This window comes from Hyperolius riggenbachi, chromosome 12 (assembly GCF_040937935.1).
Source record: "Hyperolius riggenbachi isolate aHypRig1 chromosome 12, aHypRig1.pri, whole genome shotgun sequence".
Lineage (NCBI taxonomy): Eukaryota > Metazoa > Chordata > Amphibia > Anura > Hyperoliidae > Hyperolius > Hyperolius riggenbachi.
Genome location: NC_090657.1, coordinates 140,082,862 through 140,107,041, shown reverse-complemented (window position 1 = coordinate 140,107,041; position 24,180 = coordinate 140,082,862). Strand labels below are relative to the sequence as shown.

The window sequence follows — 24,180 nt, the reverse complement described above, 5'->3', positions numbered from 1 at the left end:
GGGCTCTGTTGATAGATCATTAAAGGGACTCCGAGCTCACAATAAAAAAGAAAGTTGAACTCACCTGGGGCTTTCTCCAGCCCAGTGCTGGTCGGGAGGTCCCACGACGGCGTCCTGGCTCCTCTCCAACACCCCGATCCGGAATGGCTGACAGGCCGCAGCCCGGGCGACACTCTCCCGAGTGTCGGGCTGCTCCTTCCGCGTATGACGCGGATGACGTCACACGCCGGCCGCCTCGCGTCATCACGGCGGCCGGCGTGAAAGTACTGCGCATGCGCGATTAAAGCGCGCATGCGCAGTACTTTCACGCCGGCCGCCGTGATGACGCGAGGCGGCCGGCGTGTGACGTCATCCGCGTCATACGCGGAAGGAGCAGCCCGACAATTGATGACAATTTGCAATCGCTTGTGTTTGCATTAGGCGATTGCTAGTGGAATACCTTTTTATACCTTTTTTTTGTATATCGCTTTTCTCCTGTCGGACTCAAAGCGCTTGCAAGAACCCTTACTACTGTCAGACATGAAAAAAACCAGGCAGCACCAACGGCCATTATCCATAACCACACCGATTAACAATTTGATAGGCTAAAAGGTTTCTTTCTGATAGATGTACATATGCAGTAAGGGAGATACTAGTTGCTTGGTAGTTGGAATAAGCATATTATTTCCCACAATCAAACAAGGCCCACAGACCGGAAACTTTGAGGACCTTGGTCATGACATCACACTATGCACTGGGCAGGTATTTGCTAGCACTCAGCATTGTGGAGTCACTTCTGAGCATATCCATGCTCAGACACGATATGTTGCTTTTTTTTGCTGCCTGGTCCTGCCACCTTGGGCCATATGTAATTTACTTTTTTAGGAGTTTTCTCCTAGGACAGTGATGGCGAACCTTTCAGAGGCCGAGTACCCAGACTGCGACCCAACATCGACTTATCTATCACTGAGTGCCAATGGGGAGGGGGGGGGTGTTTGGGAGTTTGCGCGCCACGCCGAAAAATCAGCGTGGCCATGACATTGTATGGGCAGAGCTAACGTAATGATGTAACAGCGGGGCATAAGAAAGCAGAGTTTCCGCCATAATGTGGTGAAGCGAGGATTCGCATCATGGGTGTGCAGAAACTGTGTGATGTTTATTAGTATACCCGCCGTAACCCCAAAGCAGCAAATATAGCCAACTATGACCATTAAATAATAAATGCAGCAACAGTTACCCCAGACACCAGAAAATAAACGCAATGTGGGCAACATTTAAGCAGAAAATAATGCAGTGGGCCACATTTCAGCACAAAATAAATGCAGTGGGCCACATTTCAGCACAAAATAACGCAATGTGGGCCACATTTCACCAGAAAGTAACGCAATGTGGGCCACATTTCACCAGAAAATAAACGCAGTGTGGGCCACATTTCACCTGCTAAAAAAAGGAATTTACTCACCTGACAGAAGTCTCCTCTCCCGGCTGGCCTCTGGCGCGCAGCTCCCCGGACGATTCTCCTGCACTCTCCCGCGCTGACAGGCCAAGAGCAGGGCTACGGGAAGATGGCACCCCGAAGCCCTGTACTGAAGACACAAATAGTCTCCAGCACAGGGCTTCGGACGCCATCTTGCCGTAGCTCTGCTCTGCCTGCCGGAAGACTATGTAGGCTAGAGCGGGGCTGCGGGCTATGAACTGGCTCAGCGACTAGTAGACGTCGCGGCCAGTTCATGCAGGACATAGCGCAGCAGCGATGGCGTGCCAGCAGATTCGTGCATGCGTGCCATAGGTTCGCCATCGCTGTCCTAGGAGATAATTTTTCATTTTCTATTTGAAATAATTTTTCAACACTTTGCAACTGAAAGTTCCAAAAGGTTGGTGAAAATGTATTATCAAAATTATTTTGAGTATTTTCTTGCTTGCTGGTGGTTTTAAATGTATTTTATTGATAATTTAGAAAATTATCACCTAGGATAAAAAAACGGTGAAAAAATTAATTGCATATGGGCCCTTGTGTCAAATGATGACATGAGTGGGGTTACATAAACTGCCATTGGCCGCTAAAAGTTAAAGGGGCACTATGGCGAAAAATTTTAAAATTTAAAATATGTGCAAACAGAAAAATAAGAAGTACGTGTCTCAGAGTAAAATGAGCCATAAATTACTTTTCTCCTATGTTCCTGTCACTTACAGTAGGTAGTAGAAATCAGACAGAAGTGACAGGTTTTGGACTAGTCCATCTCTTCCTAGGGGATTCTCAGCAAGGCTTTTATTCTTTATAAAAAAAAATATTCCTTAAAAAGGATTTAAACAATGATGCTGGCCAGCTTCCCTGCTCGCTACACAGTTTTTTAGCAGTTGGACAGAGCAACTGCCATTCACCAAGTGCTTTTGAAAATAAATAAATCCCTGAGAATCCCCTATGAAGAGATGGACTAGTCCAAAACCTGTCGCTTCTGTCAGATTTCTACTACCTACTGTAAGTGACAGCAACATAGGAGAAAAGTAATTTATGGCTGATTTTACTCTGGAAAAAAAAAACATACTTCTTATTTGTAAGTGTTTGCACATATTTTAAATTTTACTATTTTTCGCCATAGTGCCCCTTTAACTGAACATTGTGGCCACTGTACTCACGTGGGGCAAAGTGTTGTATGAATGAATTGCAATACATCCAGGTTGTCCTCATTTTACTATGGAGGAAAAAGACACATTATAAAAGAAACTGATTCGCTGACAGTTTAACAATCCTGCCAGATGTACTCTATAAGCTCTTGCTACAACATGTTTTGCTTTATCTGTAGATTCCATTTCCAAACTTGCTTACATACAGGATTTCCTGATCTGGCAAGGACAGAGGTGGACTAAAGAATAGCAGCGATTCAGCTGAACCCTCAATCTAATTTTATCAGACAATGGCCCTTATTACTAACACCTCATACACACGATAGAGAAACCACGGCCCAGACAATTGTTCTGTGAGGTCTCAACCGAGCATTTGAGTTTAGGGATGTGTCGCTTGTCATCTCTGCTGCTCCCCTCTCCATTGACCAATACATGCAGCTCAGCTATGACCACACAAAATACAAAGAGTTTGCAAACCCCCATTCTCCGAACTGTATATTTGGCCATATGCTGCACCCACAGTAAGAAAAGCAGAAGAAAAACTTAATTTAGATGGGTGCTAACCACCAGGAATTCCAGAATTGTAAGGTGAGAATTGCTATTGCACTTTAGGCGTGTGGTTTCACATTTCAACAGAAACACTAGTGATGTACACCAGACAGGGCCGGCACTACCATAGAGGCAATGGAGGCAGCTACCCCAGGGCCCCAGAGCTTGTAGGGGCCCCCAGTGGCTACAAGAGGAAAAAAAATTCAAATCGGCCTTATAGTTTTTGAGAAAATCAATTTTAAAGTTTCAAAGGAACAAAATACACATTTAAAAACCTGCCGACTTTAATGGTTAATCGCAAATCCACCTTAAATGCTAGAAACCCTAAATTTGCAGGATATGTTAAGGAGATCATTAGGAATAAGAGAAAAAAACAATTTTTCAAAAAGAGTTATAGTTTTTGAGAAAATCAATTTTAAAATTTCGAAGGAAAAAAGTATACTTTTAAATGCGGTAAATGTCACTTTAAGTAGCAAACCTAACGGTAGTGCAATTTTACATGCAAACGAAAGCGCAATAAATTTCCTGACGGGGTTTCCAGGGGGTCTATATGCAGCCGCAGCGCTTTGGCCAGGGATCGCTATACAGCCGCAATATGGCTGTATGAAGATCCCTGGCATTTTTTCCTATGTTCCCAAATTTTTTTTCATGTTTAGAGTGTGGGAATTTAAAAAAAAAATAAAAAAATTATGTGGGGTCCCCCCTCCTGAAACTTTTTATCCCCTTGTCCCCCATTCAGGCTGGGATAGCCAGAATGTGGAGCTCCGACCGATTGGGACTTCACACCCTGACTATACCAGCTGCAAAAAAGGTCCCCTAATGCAGATTTTTGTTCCAGGGTATATGTTGGGGGGGGGGGGGGGGGCCCAGGTTTATTTTGCCCTGGGGCCCCATTGTTGCTTAAACCGGCCCTGACACCAGGCTATTACTACGTGGCGGAAAAGCCTTAGTGGGCTTTTGTGTATACTGTGGACCATGTCAGGCCCCACGCAGAACATGTGATCAAAGCACTTTAACACCACTGTATCACTCATACAGCATTTGTAATATGAAGCTGCTGCCACCAGTTTTCCCACTGCATGTTGCAGAGTGTATATTTAAAGCAAAATACCAAATGGACATAACCTGACATTATGTAAGTTTACTGGCAATTTCTGACATAGCTGTAATGCCTCACTGCTTAGTGTGTAAATAATCTGGAGCAAGCATGGAGGTCACGACCTCTGACTGTACTATCTGCATACCTGCTCCAGGTCACTGACTCACCACTGGTGAATGCTCAGAGTAGTACGAGATCCAGAGAACATGCGGCTTCCAAAACATACACTCAGCAATACAGTAGCAGCTCCCTAGAGTTCACTTTAAGACAGACCTAAACTCCTAAAGCTGAATACCCACCGGCCGATGTGGCCAGATGGATTGGGCATTGCCGCCGTCTTACAATAGTTTCCCTGATCCATCTGGCCGTATCTGCAATTGTCGTTTGTGGTGGTGGAAATGAAGGATCGTGTAAACGATCCTTTGCACAATTGTGGTGAACATGTGCAAGTCAATGAAGATTGGAACAATTGCTGCGGGTGGTGTGCGTTGGTCAACATAGCTAAACAAATTTTCCTTAAATAATGTTGCACAATATTGCAATAAAAAAAAAAATCATCACGTGAAAAATCGTGTGGTGGGTATGGGCCTTTAGACTGCTTCGCCAAGTACCTTGGCTAAGGGCCCGTGTGAATCTTATCTTCTGTGTTTCTCCTCCCAAACACCCCCAACCCCCCCCCCCCCCCCCCCCCAAAAAAAAATGCATTGCACATCCGAATCCCTATAGCCATGTGACCGTCCCTTCCCCGTACAATTTCCTCTACAGTGTGAACCTAGCCAAAAAGATTTCATGTTCAGAATCAGAAGGGTAAGGATGGTTTCAAACAGATCATCAGGGGTTCTGTATGGCTGATATTGTGGTGAAACAGTACATAATCATTATTTTATTTTTAATACAGTTCCTCTTTTAGCTTCCCTCCAGTCAGTAAAAGTCAACACCATTCTAATAGATTAAAAAAAAAAACCCCAGTCACAGTGTTTCTCTCCTGATACTGATCTCAGCATCTCACTCCCTTTTGTTAACAGTTGTAAGTCTGTTTCCAGATGGCTCTCACTATTGACCAGTGTTTTAACATAACACAGCAGTCTTCAGGTAGACACTCCCCAAGTCATCGGTCTATCTGAAAAGTTGGGAAGGCTTCCACGAACAAGCAGACACAAGCTTGGTTGCTCAACATGGTGGTGTCCTGTAACGGCACTTTCTGATGTCTGATCAAACAACTACAAAAGATTGAAGAGTGCCCAACTCCACAGCTTAATTGTCACACCACTTCATAGAGGATAGTTACAGAAGCGTTTTATACATACTTTAGCACATTCTCCCTTGACTTCTCTACTGTGGGCCCAAATATGAGAATTATGCCTCAAGCAAGTCTCATTCACTGGCGCCAAACACTGTTAGCATACACATCATAGCTTTTCAGTTACTTTTCATATTAACATAATTATTGACTTTTTTATGTCAGGTTTTCTATAGCACTGTACAATTCAGATGATAATAAAGATTCTTCCTCTCCCATCAGACTCAAATCGATTGCAACTCAACCATCAGTGCACACTCTTGCCCAAGAACTCCTTACTGAATAGATTCTAGCTCAGGGCTGGTTCACACTTGCTTTAAAAACGTATCCGTAGCTACGTTTTTTGTCCCGGACGAAAAACTGAGCCACGGATAACAATGTTAAAAATAGGAACAGTACACACAAGTTAAAAACGTATCCGCGTGCGATCCGCGGAATACGTTTTTAAACCCGGAACGCAGAGTCCGGACTTGCAGCATTTTTCACGGACCCGTATACACGTACGGGTAGTGAAAATCAATGGGGAAACAGGCCTCCCTCTTCTCTGACATTTTGGGACACTGGAAACTGATCAGTTTCCAGTGTCCCTTGGTGAAGGATGGGGCCACCATGCTGGACAGGGTAGCAGCCAGGACGGGGGGCTGCAGGCAAAGCGGCGGCCAGGGGGGGGTCACACCCCCCCCCCCCTTGCTCACCTAGGTGCCCCCCATCCCCGCTCCCCCTCCAGCTCGCACATAATAATAAATTGTACCTAAGGAAGTTCGGCGAGCCGGGCACTTCTGCCCACACCGCTCGAGTCACTTCCTGCGATGCCGCCCACTGAAATACAGAGGGCGGCACTGCAGGAAGTGATGGTGAGTGGTGTGGGCGTAAAAGCCCAGCTCGCCGAACTTAGGTACAATTTATTACATTATGTGCAAGCTGGAGGGGGAGCAGGGACCGGGGGCACCCACCCAGGCCTCCGCTTTGCCCGCAGCCCCCCCCCCCCCCCCCCATTGTGGCTACTACCCCCTCTAGCAAAAAAAAAAAAAAAAACAACACGCAAACGGATCCAGAATGTGTGCTGCAAAAAAGGCAGCACGGATCAGTTTGCGTTCCGGTTTTTGAAAATCGGAGCCCGGACCGCGGATGCATCCCATACCCGGAGCTAGTGTGGCCCAAGCCTTACTGAATAGGAAGAGCCAAGATTTGAATCCTGGTCTCCTGCATCAGAGACAATCATTACACTATCCAGCCACATGAAAACTACAATACACAATTTACATGGAGTGCCAAAGAAAGTGCAGAAAATATACAGCTGAATAGCTATATAACACCTTATAAATGTACATATAGATGAAGTGCAATACCAAGAAATAATATCTACAAACATACACAAGAAGTAACGGTTAGATGATAAAATAAAACCGATCAGGAGTCTAAATTAAAGGCCACATCCACATTTCTCAAACATACAAATTAGACACATACAAACGGGGGTACATCACAGAACTTACCACCTAGAAGTCCTCTGGGATTTTGTGAATGAGCCTTTTCTGTAGCTGAGAAGTGAAAGATACATATCATACTATAAAACACTGAATGCCTCTTCTGTGTACTGTGCAGCCAGTTATCTGTATCCTGAGTGCTCTGTACCGGTAGGATTCAGGGCTGTGCACTGGTTTGGCACATACAGGAATTAATTTATCTGTCACCTAATCCCCCTGCATCCACCTACTACACAGACTGATCCACATGTCTCCGCCACAAGCCACATACCAGTTCCTAATAAATGTCCCAGCATAAACCCGCTAAAAGTGGAAGCCACTGTATTTATTAACTATGCAATTTAGAATACTTTATAAAAATACTGGGCAGCAAGCAAAAATGTGCTCCAAAAAGTGCTTTTCATGAATGTGACGCAGTTTTTTAAAACTGAGGAGCCATGGGCATGTTGGCCTCTGCAATTAATTAACCTGCACCTGGGTCTCTTTGCTGGCTCTCCTCTGATTATTTGCAGGTGCGGTGTCGGAAGGGGTTACAGAATCTACCCTTCGGGTGGCCTGGAGGCTGCCCCTCAGATTGGCCTGTTCAGGATTCGTGGGCTTGCGAGCCGCCTATCAGAAGGAAGCAGGCGGTATAAATTAGACAGCGCGGCACAGCTGCTCACCTTTTCTTCAGTCAGAAGCAGCTCTTGCGCCCTGCCCTCCCGCCTTGGAACTTGTCGAGGCTCTGTAAGGCTTTGTTGGGGGCTTATCACCTCTAGAAAAGGAGGGGGATGTATTGGGTAATGTCGCCCGGTAGCGGACAATATGTGTTTGTTCTTCATGTGTTAATTGTGTTTTGGGAATATCACCCAGATGTACCAGTGTGTACAAACAATTGCTTTTGGTGTTCATTAAAGAGAGTTTAAATAAAGATTTAAAGAGAGTCTGAAGCGAGAATAAATCTTGCTTCAGACCTCATAAATAGCAGGGGCACGTGTGCCCCTGCTAAAACGCCGCTATAGCGCGGCTTAACGGGGGTCCCTTCACCCCCAAATCCCCCTCGATACACCCAGGGAGCGCTTCCTGGTTGGGGCAGGGCTAACCGCCGCAGCCCTGCCCCACGCGCGTCTGTCAGCGCGTATCTCCGCCTCTCCCCGCCCCTCTCAGTCTTCCTTCACTGAGAGGGGCGGGGGAGAGGCGGCGATGCGCCGCTGACAGACGCGACTGGAGGCAGGGCTGCAGCCGTTAGCCCTGCCTCCAGGAAGGGAAATTCTGCGACCTTTTTACGACACACTTTTGCGGGGGGTGGGTTGGGGGTGAAGGGACCCCCGTTTAGCCGCGGGATAGCGGCGTTTTAGCAGGGGCACACGTGCCCCTGCTATTTATGAGCTCTGAAGCGAGATTTATTCTCGCTTCAGAGTCTCTTTAAGAGTAAATAAAAATAAATAAAATCTTCATTTACCAAGCCCCAATAAAGCTGGCCTCGGCCATTTCAATCCAAAACTCTGGTCTGGTTATTGTGTATTAGTTTGGTAAGTTTCCTTTAAGAATAATGGGCCGTACATTCCCATGCATTTGAAAAATCAAAAATAGTGGTATTCCACGGGCCAGAAAGCCAATAAGCAAATACTATATATAACATTACAATACATAACTTGCTTACAAATGCTTTGATTCAGTTTCCTACCCCGCATGCAGAATTTCTCAAGTGCTTCTTTGTTCCTCTGGAAATCCCAAATCCCAACGCTTTCCAGGCACACATATAAAACTGGCCTACCCAATACCAAACCTACTGTGAGGTGTGATAATGTTTTAGGGCTGCTTTGATGCAACAGCTTCTAGTCTGTGAATGGAGAAATGAAATTTAAAGGCTGACAAGCCATTCGGGAGTGAACCATATTGGCCAAAGTCAAAAAGTTGCAGGTTATAAATCCATCATGATATAAGCACACAGCTAGAGTCATCAACTGGCTAAGAACATTGTACTGTTTAGAATTGGCCCTTCTGTAAACCCTGATCTGAATGCTATTGAATATCTAAAAAAAAAAAAAAAAAAAAAAAAAAAAAAAAAAAAAAAAAAAAAAGAGAACTGAAACATGCAGTCTGGAGAAGGCATCCTTTAATCCTTACACTGCTGGAGCAATTTGATCAGGAAGAGTGTGCCAAACTACCTGTTCACAGTGCAGAAGCCTTGCTGAAAGCTATAGGAATTGGTAACAGTAAATTCGGGCGCCTGAGGCTAGTGGACAAATCGGGCGCCGCCATTCACTCCTATAATAAATATCGTTTAATGGGCGCCCGATAGGAAAAAAGGGCGCCGGAGAAAAATAACGTTTTAAAAGCGGCGCCCGGGGACTTAATGTTTTATTACTGCTTCTCATGATTACACATTATTTAATGATTTATACATTTTTAAATATTATTTTTAAACGAAAAACAGTACAATATTTTTTTTCAAACATTATTTTTAAACGAAAAACAGTACAAATTTTTTTTTTTTACATTATTTTTAAACGAAAAAACAAACAGGGGGGTCTTAGGTTTAGGCACCAACAGGGGGGTCTTAGGTTTAGGCACCAACAGGGGGGTCTTAGGTTTAGGCACCAACAGGGGGTCTTAGGTTTAGGCACCAACAGGGGGTCTTAGGTTTAGGCACCAACAGGGGGTCTTAGGTTTAGGCACCAACAGGGGGTCTTAGGTTTAGGCACCAACAGGGGGGTCTTAGGTTTAGGCACTAACAGGGGGGTCTTAGGTTTAGGCACCAACAGGGGGGTCTTAGGTTTAGGCACTAACAGGGGGGTCTAGGGGTTAGGGGTAGGTACAGGGAGGGTTACTTAGGCACCAACAGGGGGGGGTCTTAGGTTTAGGCATCAACAGGGGGGTCTAGGGGTTAGGGGTAGGTACAGGGAGGGTTACTTAGTAATTTTTTTTTTAAACGTTATTATACGTTTCACTATTTAAACGAAAGATTAACGTTTTTACAATTGCCGATTTAATGCACATTATTTAATGATTTATAACTTTATAAAACATTAATTTTAAACCAAATACAGTACAATACATTTTTAAACGTTATCCATGCTTATCGTTAAAAACCCGGCGCCCTTTTTTCCCAGCGCCCCTTTTTAACGTACGCATAGGAATTGCTGGTTTGCAATCATTGCCTCTGAAGGTTGTGCAACAAAATACAAGGTTGTGTCAATTCTACTGTCTTTCCCTACAGTTACAATATTTACAGAAAATTAAAGTGCCCCAAATGGGTACTCACCCCAATAGTGGATAATCCAGAGGCTTCCCCCCATTCCAGTCCTGTGTGCTCTGGAAAACAGGCGACAAGGCCTGGCCAACAGCTCGCAATGTGCCGCAGCATAGACCCGATTAGGACTGGATTTTTCCAATGAAGCCCTGGGGAATTCAAGCTACTGTGCAGGCGCAGTGCAGCTACGCTCATTCTCATATGGGAGCACTTTTGCGAATCTCGGGAGGATGCGACACAGAGTCACACTCTAAAACAAAGTCTGTTTTTTGTTAAAAATGGAACGAGGGTTCCCATTTTCGTTTGTTAATTTCACGTTTTCGGTGTTCATACCCATGTGATTAAAAACTATGTATTTAAAGGAAAACTTAAGTCAAATAAAAAAAATGACATTTACTCACCTGGGGCATCCCTCAGCACCCCGAAGCTGGATGGTGCCCTCGCAGCCCCGCTCCGATCGTCCTGTCCCCGCCGGCGGCTACTTCCAGTTCGGCGACAGCCGCCGACAGGCTGGGAACGCGGCTGATTTTCCGCGTTCCCAGCCGCTGCTATCACCCTCTATGCTGCTATAGCGTATATATAGACGCATGTCAGTTAAATCATGTGTGTATGATGATCTGCAGATCTCATAGACTATCATTGCAATTTGCAGGAATGGATTTTTGGCAGGAACAGATCTTTTGCAGATACTGATCTTTTGTGTCTGTACAGCATCTGTGTGTGCAGCATCTTGCAAAGATTTTTTTCTGATGTGGATTTCAGCTCCATAGAAAAGACTGTGTAGAGTATGGCTCTCATACTACATAAAGGGTGGTAAGATTGGTCTGTGATCCTTCATTTTCAAAAGACTATGGTCTGATGTGTGCATGAGCCTTAACACTCAGTATCAACAGATTCTGGAGACCAATGTTCAGGAATTAGTGACAAAGCTGAAGCTGCGCCAGGGCTGGATCTTTCAACAAGACAACGACCCTAAACACTGCTCAAAATCCACTAAGGCATTCATGCAGAGGAACAAGTACAACGTTCTGGAATGGCCATCTCAGTCCCTGGACCTGAAAATAATTGAAAATCTGTGGTGTGAGTTAAAGAGAGCTGACAATGCTCGGAAGCCATCAAACCAAGAGATGTTCTGTAAAGAGAAATGGTCCAAAAAAACCTTCAACCAGAATCCAGACACTCATTGGAACCTACAGGAAGCGTTTAGAGGCTGTAATTTCTGCAAAAGGAAGATCTACTAAATAGTGATTTCATTTCTTTTTTTGTGGTGCCCACATTTATGCAATTGCCTAATTTTGTTTAAACTATTATTGTGCACTTTCTGTAAATCCAATAAACTTAATTTAACTTTTCAAATATCACTGGGTTTGTCTCCTATAGGATATATTTAACTGACTTTTTTTTATCGTAACAACCAACGATTTATACAGGAAAATCATGACGATTAACAGTGTTGTCCAAACGTTCGCATCCCACTGTAGTTAGCAGTTTATTGTAAAGCTATAAATCGGTGTGTTTTTTTTCTATTTTTACCCATATTTTCCTTTTAAAATGCATAGAAAAGAAGTTAATTTCTAAACAACATTATTACACACTAAAAGCCTCATGTGTCCTGAAAAAAAACAATATATAGATCAGTTAGGTGTGACAAGTAGTAATAAAGTTATTGGTGAATGAATGGGAGAAACACTAATATGTGAAAATTGCTCTCGTCCTGAATTGGTTAATAAACTTGTTTTAATAGAAAAAAAATATGTGTATGAACTAGGGTGTGTGTGTGTGTGTGTGTGTGTGTGTGTGTGTGTGTGTGTGTGTGTGTGTGTGTGTGTGTGTGTGTGTGTGTGTGTGTGTGTGTGTGTGTGTGTGTGTGTGTGTGTGTGTGTGTGTGTCTGCGTGCATCTATACTGTTTTCACAAAGCTGTGCTAAAAACAGAATGCAACATGCAAACTGATGTAGAGATATGATATGAAATAACTGAAACACTTCCCTCTTCCATGTATGAAGTGGAGCAACAGGTGGGGAACAAACTGGCTAAATGGTTAGCATTTCCGCCTTGCAGATCCAGTCTCAATTTCTGTACATCAGTGATTGCTCAGAATCCTCCCACCTACAAGAAACATACTGGTAGGGTAATGGGCTTGAATGTGCGTCAGCAGTGACACCCCAGCAGGGTTGATTTTGGCGTTAGTGTGGTTAGCGCCAAGCAATTTGGTGTGAAAGTCAGCAAAAGCCAACAATTGTGTGTGTGTGTGTGTGTGTGTGTGTGTGTGTGTTGTGATAACATGATTTATTTCCAGCATGGGAGGGATCCTTAGTGACACTGAAATACTAGATTTGTAGATGCACCAATAAAAGCTTGAGGAGCATTTTGGAGGACCTAGTGGATTTTGTTTTATATTGTGATGACTGCTCTAAGCGGGCTTGCTAGGTCCTATGCTGGACTGAATACTGTATGGATAAAAACGTAAAGATCAGGTATAGTCTGGCTGCAAGAATTTTGGCCATGCTTGGGGTGAACCAAACCACAGTAGCCTTAAACAAAATCTTTAAAATAAATAAACAACAACAAATAACATTTGTAAAGCGCTTTTCTCCCGTAGGACTCAAAGCGCATATGCATGGCTCAGACCATCGTGGTAAAGAGGAATAATTTTATTTTAAGTACGGAAATGCCAGGCTAAACAGGTGACTTTTCAGTCTGGATTTGAATAGCTCCAGGAATGGTGCTGTCTTTACTGGGTGTGGCAGGGAGTTCCAAAGAGTAGGGGCAGCATGACAGAAGGCTCTGTCTCCAGATTTTTTGAGGTGCACTCTGGGAGTGACCAAGTTTATAGAACTTGCTGATCTGAGGTTGTGAGAGGTGTGGTGCAGCTTCATCAAGTCTTTCATGTATCCAGGGCCCAGATTGTGCAGTGATTTTAATGTCAGCAGACCAATCTTGAAGAGTATTCTCCATTCTACTGGTAGCCAGTGCAGGGAGCGAAGGATCGGTGTAATGTAACAGTGGTGAGGCTGGTTTGTTAGCAATCTAGCAGCACCATTCTGCACTAATTGTAGGCGACGCAGGTCCTTTTTGGGGAGGCCAGCATAAAGGGCATTGCAGTAGTCCAGCCGTGAATGTGATGAAGGCGTTGGAAGATCCTCTGGGGGAATCAGATGTTTAATCTTTGCAATGTTCTTCAAATGAAAGTAGGAAGATTTAACTACAGATGAAATTTGGTTTCTGAAACTCAATTCCCCATCGATTAGTACGCCAAGGCTGCGCACAAGGTTGGAGCTGTTTATGTCTGAATTCCCAATCCTGATTGGTGTTGTTTTAGGATAGAGTTGTTTTGATGGCGAGCGCTGGCTTTGGACAAAAAGGACCTCAGTTTTGTCAGCATTCAGTTTCAACCAGTTATCATTCATCCATGCCTGTAGCTCAGCTAAGCAAGAGGTTTTTTTTGCAGTAGGGTCTGTTCCACCACGTTTGAAGGACAGGTATATCTGTGTGTCATCGGCGTAGCAGTGGTACGTCAGGCCATGTCGTTGGATAAGTGTACAGAGTGGCAATAATAATAATTAAAAAACAATTCCTGAGATTTCTCATATAGGAGACAGGTTTGCATTTTAACAAAAAATCATTTTAATCCCCCCCCCCCCCCAAAAAAAAAAAAAAAAAAAAAAAAAAGGTGTACAGGTCCCCGACATACAAATACACGACTTACAAATGACCCACCAAAATGAACGGGCCGAAATTGTCAAAACATTTTCAAAGATAGTTTGTAGTTTTTGCGAAAATCATTTAAAAATTCAAAGAAAAAAAAATGCTTTCTAAACTGGTAACATTACATTTTACTGCAGTACACTGAGGTCACAGGGAAACAGAGGTGACACAGAGGGGGTACACTGGAGGCACGAGGGGGATAGAGGAGGATGGAACAGTGCTTCAACTTATTATCGACAGCTTCAGGATAAAAAAAAACCTAGGGACTACCTGTACTCATAAGTTTGAGATAACTTTTCTTACCTACTTTTCGGTACTCTTTAACTGGCCGGATTCTGAAAAAAGATTTTATTTGAGATAAGAAAACTTCTGCAGGAAAACTGCACATAAATCAGGGCCTCTATGTCAGACTTCCCTGATTTGTATTAGATCACAAAGGATCAGCAAATGCGCACACAAGCAGGCTTCATGACAACACCCTGCTCTCAATGGAAGATTGAACATCTGCGTAGTCACAGAAATTCATGGTGTCTAACATAATCCATCCTCCCAAAGAGTTGGCCTGTGTATGAACACTAACAAGAACGTATGAACTTATATCTCTAGTCACAGCAAAATACAAACACTGTTACATACCTGAAAACCCCTCTTCTCAATACACTTGTTTCTGTGCTATGAACTATGATCAACGTTCGGAACCCAACCCCACGTCCTTCGTTTCTGATTTTCTTCATCTTATGCGCTTTTCACAAATAAGTGTCCGCAAAAAAATTCCCATTGTGACTGACGTCACCTCTACCCGCATCTATACTGTTTTCACAAAGCTGTGCTAAAAACAGAATGCAACATGCAAACTGATGTAGAAATATGATATGAAATAACTGAAACACTTCCCTCTTCCATGTATGAAGTGGAGCAACAGGTGGGGAACAAACTGGCTAAATGGTTAGCATTTCCGCCTTGCAGATCCAGTCTCAATTTCTGTACATCAGTGATTGCTCAGAATCCTCCCACCTACAAGAAACATACTGGTAGGGTAATGGGCTTGAATGTGTGTCAGCAGTGACACCCCGGAAGGGTTGATTTTGGCGTTAGTGTGGTTAGCGCCAAGCAATTTGGTGTGAAAGTCAGCAAAAGCCAACAATTGGTTTTGTCTCCCACAATGTCCCTCACCAAATGTAAAATATTATTCGCTCCCCCCATCCCCCATAACTTTATCTCATCTTGCTGGCCATTGATAAAATTAGATTAGAAAAACATTAATTCATTGGGACTAGGAAAATAGATAAATACAGATGCAGAGACTGCAGGAAAGCTGTGCTAAGTGCTTATGCATCTGTGCCAGTTGACTAACATGTAGTTCCTCCGCACAGGAAATTCTATAACTTGACAAGATCCTGAAGGAGAGGTGTCAGTATTTTCAACTGTGTATTTGGGAGATACGGTACATTGCATCTGGAAAGTATTCACAGCGCATCATTTTTTCACATTTTTCTATGTTACAGCCTTATTCCAAAATTGATTCAATTCATTTTTTTCCTCTAAATTCTACACACAACACCCCATCATGACAATGTGAAAAAAAAAACGTTTGAGATTTTGGCAAATTCATTAACCTCCTTGCCGGTTATCCCGAGCTCAGCTCGGGGTAACCTGCGCAGGAGGATATCTCAGGCCCCGCTGGGCCGATTTGCATAATTTTTTTTTTGTTACAAGCAGCTAGCACTTTGCTAGCTGCTTGTAACTTCCGATCGCCGCCGCTCGCCGCCGATCCGCCGCAATCCGCCGCGCCGAGTCGCTCCCCCCCGCCCCAGAGCCCTGCGCTGCCTGGCCAATCAGTGCCAGGCAGCGTTGAGGAGCGGATCGGGATTCCCTATGACGTCCCGACGTCCATGACGTCGGTGACGTCATCCCGCCCCGTCGCCATGGCGACCGGGGAAGCCCTGCAGGAAATCCCGTTCTCAACGGGATTCCCTGCATACTCTGATCGCCGAAGGCGATCGGAGTGGGTGGGGGGATGCCGCCGCTTAGCGGCTATCATGTAGCGAGCCCTTGGCTCGCTACATGATTTAAAAAAAAAAAAAAATTTAAAAAATGTGCGGCGCTGCCTCCTTGCTGGATTTTTTAGACCGGCAAGGAGGTTAAGGAAAAAAAAAAAAAAAAGAGAAATCACGTGTACTCAACAATATTCGTTTCTGCCATCAATGATTGTAAATTGTTAAGAGCTACACGCCGCTATTTGTTCACGCCCCCCTTCTCTGACGTTGTCGGACTTCCTCAATGTCATAGATACAGGCCTTCCGTCATCAAGCACTGCTCCGTGCGAAATAATTGTCGGAGGACGGGTTCTGTGTGTGTGGTGACATCTAGACGGGTGAAGTACTGAACTGGTTTTTACCAAAGGTGTTACACTGCTACTACTGTTTTTACACTATTGTGCAATAAATGTTTGCTGAAGCGCACTGGTGGCCATGCCTTTGATTCATAAGGACTGTACCATGCTTCACTGTAGGGATGATATTGGCCTGGTGATTAGCTGTGCCGTGTTTCCTCCAAACGTGATGCTAGGCATTCACACTAAAGAGTTATATTTTTGTCTCATCAGACCAGACAGTTTTGTTTCTCACGGTCGGAGTCTCCTTCAAGTGCTTTTTGGCAAGTTCCAAGCAGTTGCTATGTGCCTTTTACTAAGGAGTAGCTTCTGTCTGGCCACTCTACCATACAGGCCGGATTGGTGGATTGCTGCAGAGATGGTTGTCCTTCTGGAAGGTTCTCCTCTCTCTACAGAGGACCTCTGGAGCTCTGACAGAGGAACTGTCTGGTTCTTGGTCACCTCCCTGTCCCTTTTCCCAGATCACTAAGTTTAGATGGCAGGCCAGCTGTAGGAAGAGTCCTAGTAGTTTTAAACTTCTTCCACTTACGGATGATGAAGGCCACTGTGCTCACTGGGGCCTTCAAAGCAGCAAAACATTTTCAGTAACCTTCCCCAGATTCCTGCCTTGAGACAATCCTGTCTCAGAGGCCTAGAGACAATTACTTTGACTTCATGCGTGGTTGGTGCTCTGACGTGAACGGTCGACTGTGGGATCTTATATAGACAGGTGTATGCCTTTCCAAATCATGTCCAGTCAAATGAATTTACCACAGGTGGACTTCAATAAAGCAGCAGAAACATCTCAAGAATGATCAGGGGAAACAAGATGCATTTGAGCTCAATTTTGGAGCTTCATGGCAAAGGTTGTGAATACTTGTACATCCTCATTCACACCTAAAAACAAAAACGCAAGCGTTTTGCGCTCCCCCCCCCCCCTCCCAGCACTCCACTGCACGCTGAGTTTTTGTAAAAAGCGTTTAAGCGCCTTTACAGAGCGGTTTTGTAATTCACTCCCTGACAAGTCAGAAAATGAACTCTTTGTCCCGGAAAGTAATAGCTACAATGTATGTATTCTTAAAAACGCGACCGCAATCCCTGCACAAAGCGATTTTGTGAGCGTTTAGCATTATTCCTATACCTTCCATTATAGCAAAAACACCTAAAAAAAAACATGATACAGGCACCGCATTGCTGAGTGGATCAGAAACGAACCTGTGAACACTCTCATAGGGAAGCATTGTACAAGCGTTTTGTGGGTGATTTTAAGAATCGCCTGCGTGTGACCTCACTGAATTGGACTGATATCTTTGTTGGCTGCAGGACACAATTATCAGTTGTTGTCCTAGAGAAGTAATTAGTCAGCAATAAGGGAAATAAAGTTCTGTGCCCCCCTGGATACAGCAGAAGCTTTACTACCTTAGTTAAACAGTGTATAGACTACCAGCACCAGGTGGCCATACAATTATAGATTTGCAGCAGATTCGACCATCAGGTAGATTCCTGTCAGATGCCTGTCAGATGCCTGGTCGAATCTGACAGGAATCTATCTGATGTGTGCCACACACTTGGAACAGATTTCCAATAGATTTCAGAATGAAATCGATTGAAAATCGATCAAATGCATTTTTTGCACCATTCGACCCAATGCAACTCTATGGGCCTAGAGTTTCTATCCGGACCAATCGAGCAAATCGATTGAAATCGGACGGGAATCTATTTATCGATCATGCTTCCTGCTGCATAGATTTCTAGCCAATTCAATCAGAGCGGTCGAATCGGCAGTCAATGGCTGAAATCGACCAGTATATAGGCCCCTTAATAGTTCTACCCAGCAATGGCAGCTTATCAATTAACAGCAAAAAGTAGTGTGAGGCTGGTTTCACACCAGAAACCAGCATCTCCGATGCGTCGAGCACGACGCACCGCATTGCACCGTCAGAAACAGGCCTTCAGGAAACACCATGCTATTGTGCGGTGTTCCCTGTCTGGCCACTGGCCAAGCAGGAAGTGACAAATACGTGACATGCGCTTGCCGTCACTTTCTGCTTCGGGTATGCAGAAGTGTATTGTTTAAAAACTTCCACACATGTGCGCTGCGAGGTCGCGTCAGTCTATGGCGAACTGTATATGGTTGAAAAATTACTAACATGACTTCCGGGCCAACGCAGATCACCGCAACTTTCTGCAGCGTTAACATAGTTCTTGACCTGCATCTGGAATGCATCAAAAACGTCACTTCGTCACATCGCGCCGTAACGTCGTAGTATGAAAGTCTTCATAGACTCATTGCACGGCGGTGGGGTGTGGTAGATATACCACTCCGCACTGCCTGTGTGTGAAAGAGCCCTCAAGCCTAGTACATACCATGAAATGTCCTGTCACCTAGACAGGTGAAATCAATAAGGTCTGATTTCCAATCATTTTTCTGATCAATCTTCCAATCATTTCTGTGCAAAATTGATCAGGCCAAAGATCGGAAATCAGATTGGACCTGTTGGAAATTATCGATTTGACCTGTCAATCTGGGAAAATTGCATGGTGTGTACCAAGCATAAAGCATGAGTTTTAATCCTTAAAAATCAGATGGTTTTAGCCGTTATTTATGCAGTTTTTAATGCTTTAGAGTCTAAAGCATTAAAAGCTGCATAAATAACGGCTAAAACCATCTGATTTTTAAGGATTAAAACTCATGCTTTATGCTTGGTACACACCATCATAGTCTAAAGTTTAGACTATAGACTAGCAATAGACACAAATTACTGATTTACTTTTCCATGCCCAGTTTAACAGCACCACTTTAGACAGCTATAAGACCTCAAATCTTCAACCCACAAACTTCAGAAATGTGATACAAAAAGAAAAAAAAATGGAGGAGAAAGTCTATCTAGTCTATCTTTATAATAGAGAAAATGTGAAAAACAAAAACTCCCAAAATAGGGTCACCCATCAGGCTGCCAGCACCACCAGAATACTGGACTGGATGAAAAACTGATCTGAAACCTCTTCCATTTTCCAGTTAAAATTATCCCTTTTTTATAATGGCATCAGTTTTTCATTTGCTTCTGTCCATTTGAATTTTGTCGCCACCTGCTTGGTACCTGCAGCTGTCATGGTTCCTTTCCTCCACCACCACTGCCATTTGGGTCCTCTGCACATTAGAAATGCCTGTATACCAATCCCAGAGCTCCATAAGAAAGATCAGACTCCCACTGGTCTGCAAAATCCTCCCTGCAGGGGCGTAGCAATAGGGGGTGCAGCGGTAGCAACCGCATCGGGGCCCTTGAGGCAGAGGGGCCCCAAAGGGCCCTCCCTCAACCACAGTATTGGCTCTTTATTGGTCCTGTGCTCATAATAATCATTTCTATAGATACATTGAATAGTGGTAATCATTATCAAGCTGTTCCCCATCCCCTTCTTGCACCTCTGACACTGTAGTTTCCATTGACAGTTTTTGGTGCGCCGTATCAATTGTTATGTATAGAGTGCTTGGGAGGCCCTATTGTAAAACTTGCATCGGGGCCCACAGCTCCTTAGTTACGCCACTGCCTCCCTGAGCACTAATTTGTGAACCAATGAGAATCCTCTCTGGGAAGGGACTGTATCTACTGGTCTATGACAAACCGATGGGAGCTACATACAGTACATTTTAAAAAGGGATCACTTTACTGATATTCTACTACCGCAATTCTTTTTCAAATTTACCAATATTCTACTACATTCATATAGTAAAATGTCAGTAATATTTACCAATATTTTACTATGACCTAACCTCTTCCTACTCTCAGACAGAACACTCAGCTTGGCCTGCATAAACCTTAAAGAGAACACGAGGCAGCATGAAAAAAACAAAAACAAAAAAACTACCTGCTCCACGCCGCTCTCCGTTCATCCTCCGCAGCCGGTGCAACGTCCCATCTCCGGTGGAGGAAATAGAAGATTACCACGACCCAGAAGTATTTCCTGGGTCACGGCTTTGTTTGCGGATTGGTGGAAGCTAGCGGAGGCGGGTAGTGAGGCAATGGAAGTGGGGGAGCGAGCCGACAGAGGCAAGGGGAGCAGGTGATTGATGGCTGGAAGGGAGAAAAGGAGGCTAGCGACAATCAGATTGTCGTCACTAGTTTTTAGGGGGGACAGCTGCGCCCAGGGGGACAGATAGCGGCACCAGAAGGACACAGAAGCATGTTATTGGGCAGAGAACATGCCTCTATGTCCTATAATCTACAAACAATCTGCCTCAGGTACTCTTTAACCTCATACCATCCTTGCCCTCTATTTGTAGCCGCGACCCACATAGCGGGTGCCCTTTTAAACAAGCGCGACTTGCACCCTTTTTAACTGCATTTCTTCCATTTAGGGACCCAAATGGACAGCAGCAGGTGAGTCTTTTATAGAACATATATGCAGCGAGCAGCCTAGTTAGAACAAACAACGTCTCTTCTCACAGGCTAGAATTGATTTTGTTTTCCATCTGCTTCATCCGGCTGATTTAAAAAAGGCGGAGGGCACCCAAAATTCCATTTTGCTCACTGGAACAGACTGAATGGACCTTTCCAAATGGACTGATATGAATTTTTCCCTGACTTTTTAGCTTCAGGCACCAAGTAACCAACGGTGCCAAGTTTGGCAACTTGTATTTATGTATTGTATTTATAAAGTTAAAAAACATTTATAAATAAATTACTGTGAGAATGGCAGCCTTTTAAAATGTTCCCATTTATGTCAACGGGTAAAATCTGATTGGCTGCTTGTAGTTTGAGCAGGTGTGCAGGGGGTGTGAGACTCTCAGAACATATTATCCCAAGAAGTCCTGTATACCAAATTTTGTTGAAATTGGTCAAGGTGTTCGAGTGATGGCAACACACACACACACACACACACACACACACACACACACACACACACACATTTGACTTTTATCCACTAGCTTGCAACAAGGAAATGCAGCTTCAGTCACCCATGACAAGAGAATACAGATTAGCTGCTTCAAGAATCATAACTAAATTCCTGCCACTTCTTTCAACATCATTCATGATACCAAAGCCAAACCCATGATACTGTTTTATCAGGGACAGATTAATGGCAGAGCTGAATCACCCACAAGACAAACTAGGCAGGTGCCACATGATTTGTGGGAGTCCAAGAATTGGGGTGCCACCTCACCCAACCAACAATGGGAAGTAGCAAGCAGGGCGAGCAAAAGCTGGTACCTTGCATGGGACCCTATCTTGCCTTACTCCATCTCTGATTAGTAGGGCTGATTTCAAAAGACAGGTGCAAAGAAAACTGGTAAAAAAAATATATAATAATAATAATAATAATAATAATCACCTGCTCAAAGCAGCCATGTTTCTTGGACTTTACGAAACTGACTCATTCAGTAAATGTTTCTCCAGAGTTTTCTCACCTTCTCAATAAATCTACAGTATTAATCTCCCAATTAAATGACATTTGGGTCTGTCCCCTGGCATGCTAGTGCCATTGGAGTCAGTAGGAGCTTGGTGCTGGGCATGCTGCGGCTTGTTAAGTATTCAAACACTCTTACTTATGTCTTGTTTGTCAACTGTGATAGCATATTTCATTTTTCTCTTTTCTTTGCTGGGTGGGCAAAGCTAAAGCAATGACATTCTAAAACATCACGGCCTGCTACCACAGCTACCATGGCCACATACATATATTAGGGGCAGAAGTCAGCTGTGAGTGCATGGGGTTTTCAGAGCAGAGTGGGAATGATAGGAATGTGGGAACAGAAGCAACACTATTAAAATTTATCTTTATCAACAAAGGCTTGGCAGAGCATAAGGTGCGCTATAAACTGTGTAATGTTTACCCAGTTGGATAAACAACTGAGATTTCCCTGATAGAGCATTGATCAGGGACCATCAATAATTCAACCACAGTGCGGCGTCTATTGATTGGTATGCGGATATCGCTAGCTTTGTACCGCTAGATGCGGTATAAAGCTATTGGAAAGTCCGTTAAACACCTTGCTTACATCTGCATTCACTCGGAAGGATTTTCACCAAAATATTGATTGGGAAAGACCATCAAGAAAACCCCCAGTTATAACAAAAATTGAATCAAAAGGACGTTTGTATATTAAAGGTGTTAAAACCATTGCTCATCTTAAGGCTTTAAAAGTTCACTTTAAAATCAGCACCCTAAATGCTCTACAAATCCTACTTTATTTTTAGCAAGGAAAAAAAAAAACTAAAATGTTTTTGGTGATATGAGGAAAAAATATCTCGTCTGAGAAAATTCAGGAGAAAGGTTTATTGAGTCAGGGCGGCCATTTTATTACCTTCACATAATCGATATCTGCTTTTCCAGCAGCATGCAGCTAAAGAAGTACTAAAGATAAAGTGAGAAAGGGAAAGTTTTGTACACATGTACAAAGGATGTCACCCGGCAGGGTTTAGGACCCACTATCTCAAGTGACATTGCAGGGCCAGCTGTACACACATTAGATTCTGGTCAGAGGGCTTCGTCATCAGCCCAGTTTCATCTAGCGTATGAGGATTATGACATATAATCAAGGACAATTTATAACCTCAGCTTCCCACATGCTAAAAATGCTGTTTTTTTAGATAAAGTGAGGGAAAAAATAAAAGACGAGACAACGAATGTGAATTATTTAGTGCAAAAGTCAGTGGTGTAGTTAAAGAGCTATGGGCCCAATGCAAATGTTACACTGCCCCAGCACTGTACGCACAATCATCATATGATACAGACCAACAAAACAAGGACAGCCAATGCGCAAGCAGAGGAAAATAATTCAATTGTTAAAGATTTCCACTATACAAAGTGTATTATTCAGAGCTTATGCAGTGACTGCAGCAAGGGCCCATGTGCCCCCCCCCCCCCCCCCTCAGGTACAGAGTCCTTGTGGTTGCAACCTCAGCATCCCTGTTGCTAAGCCACTGATAAAAGTCCTTCTTTCATTTAAACGGAACCTGAGTTGGGGGGGGGGGGGGGATATGGTGGCTGATATATTTCTGTTTAAATAATGCATATTGCCTGGCTGCCCTGCTGATCCTCTGCCTCTAACGCTTTATAATCTGCATAAGCCAAAGACCCTGAACAGGCATGCAGATCAGATGTCTATGACAAATCTGAAAAGATTAGCGGCATGCTTGTCTTAGGTGTGTAATTTAGAGCCTACAGACCAGAAGAATCAGCAAGGCTACCTGGCAACTGGTATTGTTCAAAAGCAAATAAATATGGCAACTTCCATAGGTCTCACACCTCAGGTTCCTTTTAGTAGATAATACAAAGGTTGCCCTGAGCAATTACTTCATTAAAGTGGACCCAAACTAAACATACAAGATTTCAGAAATAAAATCTATTTTCTAAATTATAATAATAAATAGCAGCCTTTTTTTAGCTGCATGATGACATATATAAAATATTTTACATTTATTGGAGAAACCCCTCCCCTTCCTTTCATATTGCCGGCAAATAATCCAGCAATCTGGTGGAGTAGATGGTGTCCAGCAAAGGAGGAATTGCTAATGGCTGCCACCTGTATAACCCTAGTTATGAAAAGAGGAGGGTGAAAAGCATGCACTGAAATGCTCATAGGCTTGAAGGAGTGTTTATTTATATTTGTATGTGTCAGAGTGATGCAACTAAATATTTTGAATTAAAAACATGTTTGGTTTGGGTCCGCTTTAATACTATTGCCTCTTATTCATAAAGCGCTAATAAATTACGCCAAGCTATACAATATATAGTGGGAGCAGATGACAAACCTGCAAGAACACAAACCATGAGGCGGAATGAGAGTAGGACCCTGCCCAATCCAGCTGACAACCTACAATATTTGCAC

At 43.7% G+C, this 24,180-nt stretch overlaps 1 protein-coding gene across 7 annotated transcripts in view; it reads right to left on the bottom strand.

Annotated features, from left to right (window-relative positions):
- Positions 1-24,180, bottom strand: part of ARHGAP40 (Rho GTPase activating protein 40) — a 209,621-nt gene that overhangs the window by 80,972 nt on the left and 104,469 nt on the right. The gene's annotated exons all lie outside the window — the stretch shown is intronic.